This window comes from Dendrobates tinctorius, unplaced genomic scaffold, assembly GCF_039654945.1.
Source record: "Dendrobates tinctorius isolate UK_male_01 unplaced genomic scaffold, ASM3965494v1 ptg000011l, whole genome shotgun sequence".
Lineage (NCBI taxonomy): Eukaryota > Metazoa > Chordata > Amphibia > Anura > Dendrobatidae > Dendrobates > Dendrobates tinctorius.
The window spans coordinates 76,060,819-76,073,213 of NW_027361679.1; the positions used below are offsets into that span (position 1 = coordinate 76,060,819).

Consider the following 12,395-nt stretch of genomic DNA (forward strand, 5'->3'; position numbering starts at 1 on the left):
TCCTGTCCTGTCGAGTCAGTGTGGGCTCCATCATTTGCTCAGTCTATTTTTCTGCCTGCATTTGTGTTTTCATCTTGTCTCACCGACAATATATGTTTGGGAGCTATCTATTCCTTTGGGGTCTGCTCCGGGGCAGTTTAGATTTCCCCTTTCTTGCTTTAGGCATAGTTAGCATCTAGGATCATCGTAGGTACGCTCCACAGGTATTGCTAGTTGTGTGGATAGGATCAGGGGTCTGCAATCCGTTAGTTACCAACCTCTCTGCTTTTCTGTGGCTTAGCCTGGGCCTGCTATCCTCCTCGGTGACCCATTCATAACAGGGTATCCTCCAAGTATTTTGGCGTGCTCGGAGATTTATTTTGTGTCGATGCAGGTGCATGATTTGTGGCTGCTGAACATGCTGAATACATGTGAGGAATGCCTGTTTGTTAGGGAATACCCACATGTACTCAGGCTGTGTAGCAGCCGTAAATCATGCAGCTACTTCGACAAAAACTAAATCTCTGAGCATGAGAAAATACTCGGAGGACAACCGAGCATGCTCGGAAAAACCCGAGCAATGAGTATTCTCGCTCATCACTAACCCAGGAATCTCACAGAACTGGAAAAATGGATAAAAATTCATCAAACAAGAATTAAGAGACTCTTGTCTGGCTACAAAAATCATGTAAAGCTGTGACACTTGCAAAAGGGGGTGCTAATATGTACTAACCATGCAAGGTGCCCTATTTGGTACTAACCATGCAGGGTGCCAAAAACATTTGCATCGGTCCATTTTCCTTTTTGTAATTTTTAAAATGCAAAATATGGAAAAAAATAATCTTTTGTGGTAGTTGTGCATGAAGTTCTTTATTTTCTCAGAAGGTAAAGCTGTCCATTCTTCTTGGCAAAAAGACTCCAGTTCCTGTGAATTCCTGGTCTATCTAGCATGAACTGCGCACTTGAGATCTCCCCAGAGTGACTCATTGATATTGAGGTCTGGAGACTGAGATGATCACTCCAGAACCTTCACTTTGTTCTGCTGTATTTAATGACAGGTCGACTTGGCCTTGTGTTTTGGATCGTTGTCATGTGGGAACATCCAAGAATGTCACATGCGCAGCATCTGGGCAGATGATTGCAAATTTGCCTCCAGTATTTGCTGATAATGTACTGCATTCATCTTTCCTTCAACTTTGGCGAAGTTTCCTGTTCCTTTGTAGCTCACACATCCCCAAAACATCAGCAATCCACCTCCATGCTTTACAGTAGGAATAGTGTTCCTTTTTTCATAGGCCTTGTTGACCTCTCTCTAAATGTAACGTTTATGGTTGTGGCCAAAAAGTTCAATTTTGGTCTCACCACTCGAAATTACCATGTTCCAGAAGTTTTGAGGTTTGTCTCTGTGCTGTTTTGCATTTTGTAGGCAAGATATTTGTGGCATTTGCACAGTAATGGCTTTCTTCTGGCGACTTGATCATGCAGCCCATTTTTCTACAAGTGCCTCCTAATGGTCCATCTTGAAACAGTCACACCGCTAGTTTTCAGGGAGACCAGTATTTCAGCTGATGTTATTTGTGGGTTTTCCTTTGCATCCCGAACAATTTTCCTGGATGCAATTTTTGTTGATCTACCTGACTGTGGTTTTGTTTTTACAGAGCTCCTGATTTTCCATTTATTAATCACAGTTTGATCGCTGCTGACTGGCACTATCAATTACTTGGGTATCGTTTTGTATTCCTTTCCTGTTTTATACAGTTCAACTACCTTTTCCTGTAGATCCATTGACAATTCTTTTGCTTTCCCCATGACTCACAATTCAGAAACATCAGAGGCTGGAAGAAAGATGCAAGAGTCTGTCTGGATCCCAGAAACTCACTCAGCTTTTATGCACGCACAATGATTACAAGCAAACAGGTCACAGGTGAGGATGTTACCTTTAGTAGCCATTCAAACCCTTTTGTGTCAACTTCTGTGCATGTTATCAGGCTAAAATCACCAGGGTACGTGAACTTTTGATCAAGGTCATTTGGATGTTTTAGGTTGTCATTATGATTTAAAAAGAGAAAACACAGTAGTTTGACATTAAATGGCTTCACCCAACCACTAACCATGAGTGGAGAAAAAGTTTTGGTGTTATCATTCATATTCTCTGGAACGCTAAACATCTGCAAGGGTATGTAAACTTTCGAGCAGAACTGTATATATATATATATATACACATATATATTCTGTATATATTTATATATATAGTCAATAAAATAAAGGGAACTCTATTCCATTTGTCCATTTGCCACAGGCTGTTTGTGTTCCCTTTATTTCTTTGGGCAGTATATATATATATATATATATGTGTGAATGTATGTATGAATGTGTTTGTGTATCACCAACCAATCACGCAGCATCTTTCATTTTACCAGAGCTGTTCAAAAGAAGCCGAGCTGTGATTGGTTGCTATGAGCAACAGTTTTCCTTGCAACCAATCACTAAGCACCCAGCCATTGTCTGCCCCCCTGAAAGGAGCAGAGAGCACATGACAGAAATGAATCCCCCCCCTGCCTATATCCCCATCACACATCCTCCATCCCGTAGGCACATCTTCCCTTAAAGGGATCTCCAGTATGGAAGTCAGGGCAAATCCATCCAGTGCTTTGGTTCTGACCCCAGGCCTCACTTAAAGGGATCCCTGGTATGGAAGTTAGGACCGTTCCACTCAGCTCTGTGGTTCTGACCCCAGGGTCTCCTAAAGGGATTATTGGTATGTAAGTTAGGGCAAATCCACTCTGTGCTTTGGTACTGACCCCAGGCCTTTCTTAAAGGGATCTCCGGTATGGAAGTCAGGGCAAATCCATCCAGTGCTTTGGTTCTCACCCCAGGCTCTCTTAAAGAGATCTCGTGTATGGAAGTTAGGGCAAATCCCTCAGCGCTCTGATTCTCACCCCAGGGTTCTATTAAAGGGATCATTGTTATGCAAGTCAGGGCAAATCTACTCAGCGCTCTGTTTCTGATCCCAAACTCTCTTAAAGGGATCCCTTTTATGGAAGTGAGGGCAAATCTACTCTGCGCTTTGGTACTGACCCCAGGCCTCTCTTAAAGGGATCTCCAGTATGGAAGTTAGGGTAAATCCTTCAGCGCTCTGATTCTCACCCCAGGCTTCTATAAAAGTGATCATTGGTATGGAAGTCATGACAAATCCACTCAGCGCTCTGGTTCTGACCCCAGGACTCTCTTAAAGGGATCCCCGGTATGGAAGTTAGGACCGTTCCACTCAGTGCTCTGGTTCTGACCCCAGGCTGACGGGATGATGTGGGATATTAGTGGTAGTAGTCCGGTGGCTCTGGCTGATGGGATGATGTGGGATATTAGTGGTAGTAGTCCGGTGGCTCTGGCTGACGGGATGGTGTGGGATATTAGGGGGAGTAGTCCGGCATCTGTGACGGGATGATGCGGGATATTAGTGGTAGTTGTCTGGTGGCCCTGGCTGACGGGATGATGTGGGATATTAGGGGCAGTAGTCCTGTCTCTCTGTAACGGAAATCCCGCGTCGCTGATTGGTCGGCGCAGTGTCAAAACAACGTATGCGGAGGCATCCGCAAACATTCGCATGGCCTGCATACCCAATGTTAAAGATAGGTACGAAGGACGCATGCCGACATAGGCGGAGCTGAATGGAAGAGGTGCGGCAGTGGGTGGAGCTTAACAGAGGTAGTACACAGCCCTCCGCAGCTCTGCCCAACACAAGTGTGAAACCAGCCTAATACAGGTAACAATTTCAAACATGTATAATTAATTCAGGTAATTAGTGCAGAGTAGGAGTGCCTCTTAAAGAAAAACTAACAGGTCTGTGAGAGACAGAATTCTTGCTGGTTGGTAGGTGATCAAATACTTATTTCATGCAATAAAATGCTATTTACAGTAATTATTTAGAAATCATACAATGTGATTTCCTGGTTTTAATTTTAGATTCTGTCTCTCACAGTTGAAGTGTACCTACGACAAAAATTACAGATCTCTCCACTCTTTGTAGGTGGGAAAACTTATAAAATGGTCAATGTATCAAATACTTATTTTCCCCACTGTAGATAGATAGGTAGATAGTAAGCTGGGTCCTCCCAGGTTCCAGGTTGATGTCTAGGGTTACCATTCAACCACTGTATTGTACCATATTTATAAAGTCCTCATTATATCTTTTCAAGATATTTTTTTTCAAGTAAATTTGCTGAGAAATATTTTTTATACAGAAGCAAAATATAACAAAAAAAAAACCACAGAGCTGGATGTACAGGTGCATCTCACAAAATTAGAATATCATCATAAAGTTAATTTATTTCAGTTCTTCAATACAAAAAGTGAAACTCATATAATATATAGAGTCATTACAAACAGAGTGATCTATTTCAAGTGTTTATTTCTGTAATGTTGAAGATTATGGCTTACAGCCAATAAAAACCCAAAAGTCATTATCTCAGTAAATTAGAATACTTTATAACACCAGCTTGAAAAAATGATTTTAAAATCTGAAATGTTGGCCTACTAAAATTTATATTCAGTAAATGCCCTCAGTACTTGGTCGGGGCTCCGTCTGCATCAATTACTGCATCAATGCGGCATGGCATGGAGGCGATCAGTCTGTTGCACTGCTGAGGTGTTATGGAAGCCCAGGTTGCTTTGATAGCAGCATTCAGCTTGTCTGCATTGTTGGGTCTGGTGTCTCTCATCTTCCTCTTGACAATATCTCATATATTCTCTATGGCATTAAGTTCAGGCGAGTTTGCTGGCCAATCAAGCACAGTAATACTGTTATTTTTAAACCAGGTATAGGTACTTTTGGCAGTGTGGACCATAGCCAAGTCCTGCTGGAGAATGAAATTTCCATCTTTAAAAAGCTTGTCAGCAGAGGGAAGCATGAAGTGCTTTAAAATTTCCTGGTAGACGGCTGCGTGGACTTTGGTCTTGATAAATCACAGTGTACCTATAACAGTAGATGACATGGCTCCCCAAACCATCACTGATTGTGGAAACTTCACACGAGACTTTAAGCAGCTTGGATTGTCTGTCTCTCCACTCTTCATCCAGACTCTGGGACCTTGATATCCAAGGCCTAGTGTGAAGTATCCACTATTAATGATGGCTTCTGAAAAAAAAGCAGGTTGAATACTTTTGCAAGCTACTGTAGGTATTAATGTAAGCCAGGTAACAATAGTACAACAGATATTGTACAATATATTTTATTGTAACCATTCTGGATTAAACCGGTATTCCCAGATTGGTAGAAAATATGATCATAGTCAAATGTAACTATATATTGGATTAAATCACTAGCCACAGAGTAGTAGAAAGGAAAGTAATATTGTCTTCTGCTTATAAGGTATCACAATAGAAACCAATAAAGAGCATTTAGCATATTCATATTTATAATGTGTAAAGGGAGACAATTTGTTTCATCCAGTGGCCTATAACTCTACTGTGCCCAAAGGGTATTTAAATAAACTCTAACCAGATATGTTGTGTCATCATTTATGTCAGTTTACATACCCTGGCAGAATTTTTGCTTTCTTGGCCTTTTATAAGAGAATATGAATGATAACACCAAAACTTTTTCTCCACTCATGGTTAGTGGTTGGGTGAAGCTATTTATTGTCAAACTACTGTGTTTTCTCTTTTTAAATTATAATTACAACCCAAAACATCCAAATGACCCTGATCAAAAGTTATTGCAATGGGGAGACAAAAAAGTGCAATAGGGTATTATCAACGTTACAAAGGAAGGAATATAATAAGAAACTTGCTCAACTGGTTAGGATGAGATAAGAGCGTATAGTCTGGCGGCTGCTGCAGATCCACAGGTCCTCAGTGACCAGAAGAAGTCAAGTGTTCAATGGGAATTTGCAGTTAAAACTCCATGCTGCCGCAGGGATAAATTCCAGGAAAGAGATGTCTTCAATTCACAGTGGCTTTATTCAACGTGTTTCAGGGGTCTCATGCCCCCTTCATCAGGTGGTAGCACACTAGCGGTGTGGCTGTTTCAGTATGCACAATAAGGAGACTTGAGACTGCATGGTCGAGAAGAAAGCCATTACTGTGCAAATGCCACTAAGTATCTCGCTTACAATACGAAAAACTGCACAGACAAGCCTCAAAACTTCTGGAACAAGGTAATTTGGAGTGATGAGTGAGACCAATATTTAACTTTTTGGCCATAACCATAAATGTTACATTTGGAGAGAAGTCAACAAAGGCCTATGATGAAAGGAACACCATTCCTACTGTAAAGTATGGAGGTGCATCAATGATGTTTTGGGGATGTGTGATCTACAAAGGAACAGAAAACTTGGTCAAAGTTGAAGGAAAGATGCATGCAGCACGTTATCACCAAATACTGGAGGCAAATTTGCAATGATCAGCTCAGAAGCTGCACATGGGACGTACTTGGACATTCCAACATGACAACAATCCAAAACACAAGGCCAAGTCAACCTATCGTTGGCTACAGCAGAACAAAGTGACGGCTCTCGAGTGGCCATCTCAGTCTCCTGACCTCAATATCATTGAGCCACTCTGGGGAGATCTCAAGCACGCAGTTCATGCTAGACAGCCCAGGAATATACAGGAACTGGAGACTTTTTGCCAAGAAGAGGGTGCATCTTTACCATCTGAAAAAATAAAGAACTTCATCCACAACTACCACAAAAGACTTCAAGCTGTAATTGATGTCATAGGGGGCAATACATACTATTAGGAAATGGGGTGTGTGAACTTTTGATCAGGGTCATTTGGCTTTCTTCTGGCGACTCGACCATGCAGTCCATTTTTCTTCAAGCGCCTCCTTATTGTGCATCTTGAAACAGCCACACTGCTAGTTTTAAGAGAGTCCAGCAATTCTGCTGATGTTATTTGTGGGTTTTTCTTTGCATCCCGAACAATTTTCCTGGCATTTCTAACATGTCACAGGTGAGGATGTTACCTTTAGTAGCCATTCAAACCCATTTGTGTCAACTTCTGTGCATGTTATCAGGCCAAAATCACCAGGGTATGTAAACTTTTGATCAGGGTCATTTGGAAGTTTTAGATTGTCATTATGATTTAAAAAGAGAACAGTAGTTTAACAATAAATGGCTTCACCCAACCACTAACCATGAGTGGAGAGAAAGTTTTGGTGTTATCATTCATATTCTCTGAAAAATGGCCAAGAAAGCAAAAATTCTGCCAGAGTATGTAAACTTTTGATCACAAACGCACAGGACTTGAATTGTCAGATAGGCCATGTGATTTAACCCTCCGTCAGGAACATTGGATCTGACAGGCGCAGCTCTTCTACTTTCATTTCTCCCTTTTCACCAGATTTTCAGGAAACCCCCTCCCTCTAGATAGTCTCCTAGCTCTAGCTGCTGTGTGAAACCTGATACCACAGTTGGTCTACAGAGCTTCAGGAAGGAAGATATAGCTGTGCTGGCTTCTCAGGCTCATTGGTCCCGAACACATCACACTTTATAAGGTTGGTATGTAATGTTTTTAGTCATTACTATTGTTTATTTACACTCACTGGCCACTTTATTAGGTACACCATGCTAGTAATGGGTTGGACCCCCTTTTGCCTTCAGAACTGCCTCAATTCTTCGTGGCAGAGATTCAACAAGGTGCTGGAAGCATTCCTCAGAGATTTTGGACCATATTGACATGATGGCATCACACAGTTGGCGCAGATTTGTCGGCTGCACATCCCTGATGCTAATCTCCCGTTCCACCACATCCCAAAGATGCTCTATTGGATTGAGATCTGGTGACTGAGGAGGCCATTTGAGTACAGTAAACTCATTGTCATGTTCAAGAAACCAATCTGAGATGATTCGAGCTTTATGACATGGCGCATTATCCTGCTGAAAGTAGCCATCAGATGATGGGTACATTGTGGTCATAAAGGGATGGACATGGTCAGCAACAATACTCAGGTAGGCTGTGGCGTTGCAACGATGCTCAATTGGTACCAAGGGGCCCAAAGAGTGCCCAGAAAAAATTCCCCACACCATGACACCACCACCACCAGCCTGAACCGTTGATACAAGGCAGGATGGATCCATGCTTTCATGTTGTTTACGCCAAATTCTGACCCTACCATCCGAATGTCGCAGCTGAAATCGAGACTCATCAGACCAGGCAACGTTTTTCCAATCTTCTACTGTCCAATTTCGATGAGCTTGTGCAAATTGTAGCCTCAGTTTCCTGTTCTTAGCTGAGAGGAGTGGTACCCAGTGTGGTCTTCTGCTGCTGTAGCCCATCTGCCTCAAAGTTCGACGCACTGTGCGTTCAGAGATGCTCTTCTGCCTACCTTGGTTGTAACGGGTGGCAATTTGTGTCACTGTTGCCTTTCTATCAGCTCGAACCAGTCTGCCCATTCTCCTCTGACCTCTGGCATCAACATGGCATTTCCGGCCACAGAACTGCCGCTCACTGGATTTTTTTTCTTTTTCGGACCATTCTCTGTAAACCCTAGAGATGGTTGTGCGTGAAAATCCCAGTAGATCAGCAGTTTCTGAAATACTCAGACCAGCCCTTCTGGCACCAACAATCATGCCACGTTCAAAGGCACTCAAATCACCTTTCTTCCCCATACTGATGCTCGGTTTGAACTGCAGGAGATTGTCTTGACCATGTCTACATGCCTAAATGCACTGAGTTGCCGCCATGTGATTGGCTGATTAGAAATTAAGTCTTAACACACAGTTGGACAGGTGTACCTAATAAAGTGGCCAGTGAGTGTAGCTTGTTTTATGAATGGATAGAGAAAGGTTTGTGGATATTTCATATAAGTAAGGCAGATTTTCTTACAAATGAAAGTGTGCTTCTCAGGCACATTGTTCCCTAATGCATATTTTTTCTCTCTTGCTTCAGATTATCTTCTGAAATGGAGAAGAAAATGTATGATCTTTCAAAACCCCATCATGTTGAGGAAGTGGGAAGCATGCTGTTAGATGATGATGATGATGCAGACCCCACAATGAATGAGGATTTTGAAGAAAGTGAGATTGATTCTCATGATGAGATGGAAGTCTGTGAACTAAATTCTGAAACAGAACAAGATGGTGACAGTGATGAGGAGGAAGAAGATATAGAATCTTATTATATGGGAAAAGATAAAAAAACCCAAATGGAACAAGAATCCACCCATAAAAAATCGTATGGAACCTCATAACATTATCACTCACCTTCCTGCAGTTATGGGAACAGCACGTAATGCAAAATATGCAGCTGAATGCTGGAATACTTTTTTCACAGATGACATTCTGGACTCTATTGTCATATACACTAATCAATATATAGACAATATAAAGCTCAAGTTCATCTGTGACAGAATCCTGAAGCCCACGGATGAAATTGAACTGCGTGCCTTTTTATGGATTATTATACCTTGCAGGAGCTTATAGGGCAAATCGGCAAAGTTTGGAGGAACTTTGGGGTATAGAAAGAGATGGAATTGAAAAATTTAGCCTTGTTATGTCTCTAAAAAGATTCAAGACTCTAATTCGTTGCCTTCGGTTTGATGACAGAACTACCCGAACCGAACGTAAAACATATGACCGGCTTGCTCCAATTCGTGATGTGTTCCAAAAATTTGTGGAAAACTGTAAGATAAACTATCGCCCTGGGGCAAATGTCACAATTGACGAAATGCTCCCTGGTTTTCGTGGCAGATGCGCATTTCGTCAGTACATACCATCAAAACCTAGCAAATACGGAATAAAAATGTATGCCCTTGTTGATGCCAGTAAGACCTACACATACAACATTGAAATTTATGCTGGAAAACAGCCAGATGGTCCTTACTGTGTCAGCAACAAACCCACTGATGTTGTGAAAAGAATGTCTGAGCCCTTATTTGGATCAGGTCGCAATATAACTGCTGATAATTGGTTTTCAAATTGTGATCTTATTGATTATCTAAAAACGCAGAAGCTTTCATATGTCAGAACTGTAAGAAAAAATAAAAAAGAATTGCCGCCACAGCTTGTTACTGTGACAGGGAGAAAACAGTACAGCAGTATGTTTGCATTCCTTGATGGAAAGGTTTTGGTTTCCTATGTACCACGCGAAAAAAAAAACTGTACTTCTTCTCTCAACGCTTCATAATGATGATGCCATCGATCCTAAATCTGAAGCACAACAAAAACCAGAGATTATTACATTTTATAATGAAACCAAAGGGGGTGTTGATACAGCTGATCAGATGTGCTCAACTTTCAGCGTCAGCAGAAACACCAAGCGCTGGCCAATGGTCATATTTTTCGCTATTCTAAATTTGGGTGGTATAAATTCACAAATCATTTACCTTGAAAACCAGCTTGAAGCACTCCGTAGACGATTGTACCTGAAAAAATTGGCCCATGAACTAATGCTTGGAGAGCTACGCAGGAGAAGCATGAAAACCATCGGTATACCCTCTGGCCTTCAAGTTAGGCTCGAAAGATTCCGCCCAGATATTGATACTGAAAATCCAACACCTGTACCACCTCCCAAAAGAAGGAGATGCACCACCTGCACCATGGAAAGCGGGAACAGAAGGCTTTCTAATTATGAATGTCTCAAATGTCATCATGCAATCTGCCTGACACATGCAAAAATGTATTGCAATTCTTGCTCTTTGCTTTGCAAATGTGTTTTTTTCTGGGGAACCTTCAGGATCTAATTCAGATTAATTCTGTGTGTAATATTATTCTAGGTGCCTAGAAAATGTTTTTGTGCCAAAATTTTCTCTTTTTAATAACCGTTACTTGATATCATTTATATTTGGTGGGAGTTTTGAAATTTGTGTATATCAAAGTTATTACTTTTATGTTGAGTAAATGGGTTTGTTTTGCACCTGATAATGTGTAGTCTCTTTTATTACATCCCTATGAAGGTCTCTGATCACTTTTAGATCACTGAAATTGAGAAAATTAGATATTCTAGGCATTTTTCTAGCCTGCGCTTGGCCTGACGGAGGGTTAAACCCGAAACATATTCTTTGTAGACCTAAGAACATTTTTGTGTATATTCATTTATGGTTTATCACTTTATGCATTATATTTATATTATGCTTATGATTTAGTAGCTGTCATGTCCCAGGGGTCATTCCCCCCATCGTGATCTGCTTCTTTAGGTTCCATTTAAGACTATTTAAAGAAGCCCCTTGTTACACCGTGACTTAAAGGGAATCTGTCACCTATTTTTTCATATATAAGCTGCAGCTACCGCCATTAGGGGCTTATCTTCAGCATTCTGTAATGCTGTAGATATGCCCCCGATGTAACCTATAAGATAAGAAAAACGAGTTAGATTATACTCACCGGGGAGCGATCCAGTCTGATGGGTGTTGCTGGTCTGGGTCTGGCGCCTCCCATCTTCATGCAATGACGTCCTCTTCCATACTGCCTGTCGTGGCTCCTGTGCAGGCGTACTTTATCTGCCCTGTTGAGGGCAGAGCAAAGTACTGCAGTGCGCAGGCGCCGGGAAAGGTCAGAGAGGCCCAGCGCCTGCGTACTGGGAGGCACCGGACCCAGACCACGACACCCATTGGACCCGGACCGCCCCGTTTGAGTATAATCTAACTCGTTTTTCTTATCTTTCAGGCTACATCAGGGGCTTATCTACAGCATTACTGAATGCTGATTCCCTTTAAAAAAAAATGATGATCCTCAGTGTCCTGAATTGTGTTGCCTGTATGGAGACTTTATCAATAAAAAGAATTTTGTTTAATTGTTGACTGAGTTATTCTCTTCTTGCAACTCTGCGCCTTAGTGATGTCCATTTAGCCTTCAACAAGTACAAACCTCACGACAAATGTTTCTACTTGGATTTCAACCATGCAAAGGCTCATTGCCTCCATAGTAAGGATTAAGACATCTGCAACATTGATTCTATGATACACACTCTAGTATTATGCCTATCCATTATACAACCCTATAAGGTGAGCCTTAAAGCAGCATTCTCTTGAAAGTTTTTAATATATTGCAATCAACATAAATCATTTCTCTCTTCAACTCCTGACCAAGCTGCTCTCCTCCCTCTGGCCAGGGACTCTTACAGTGACTCATGACTCATGCACGGAAAATAGACTTATTTCCACATAGAGCTTAGAAGGATTCAGCTAGTCAGTTTTTCATCACATGATGTCATAGACCTAATGGAAAAGAGAAGAATTAACTGGGTAGAAAGGCAAAATGAGCACTTGGAAGTACACTGTGCTATATAACATGATTATTGCAGTATATTAAGAGGCTAAAAACTTTGATTGGAGGAGGGCTTCTTTAATTTTTCACATCTACTTATTGCCATTTTCCAGTACATTCTAGCTCTTTTTAGATTATGTCTCTACTGTTCTCTGCACTACCTCCACACATTGGTGTCTTCCAGATCAGAGGTGGAAAGTCTCACACAGCTGT

At 41.5% G+C, this 12,395-nt stretch overlaps 1 long non-coding RNA gene across 1 annotated transcript; it reads left to right on the forward strand.

Annotated features, from left to right (window-relative positions):
* Positions 1-489: 489 nt before the first annotated feature.
* LOC141048065 (uncharacterized) lies at positions 490-11,712 on the forward strand. The gene is made up of 4 exons (XR_012219957.1): positions 490-1,703; positions 1,803-1,903; positions 7,321-7,474; positions 8,869-11,712. It is a non-coding gene; the product is annotated as an uncharacterized lncRNA (long non-coding RNA).
* Positions 11,713-12,395: the final 683 nt, after the last annotated feature.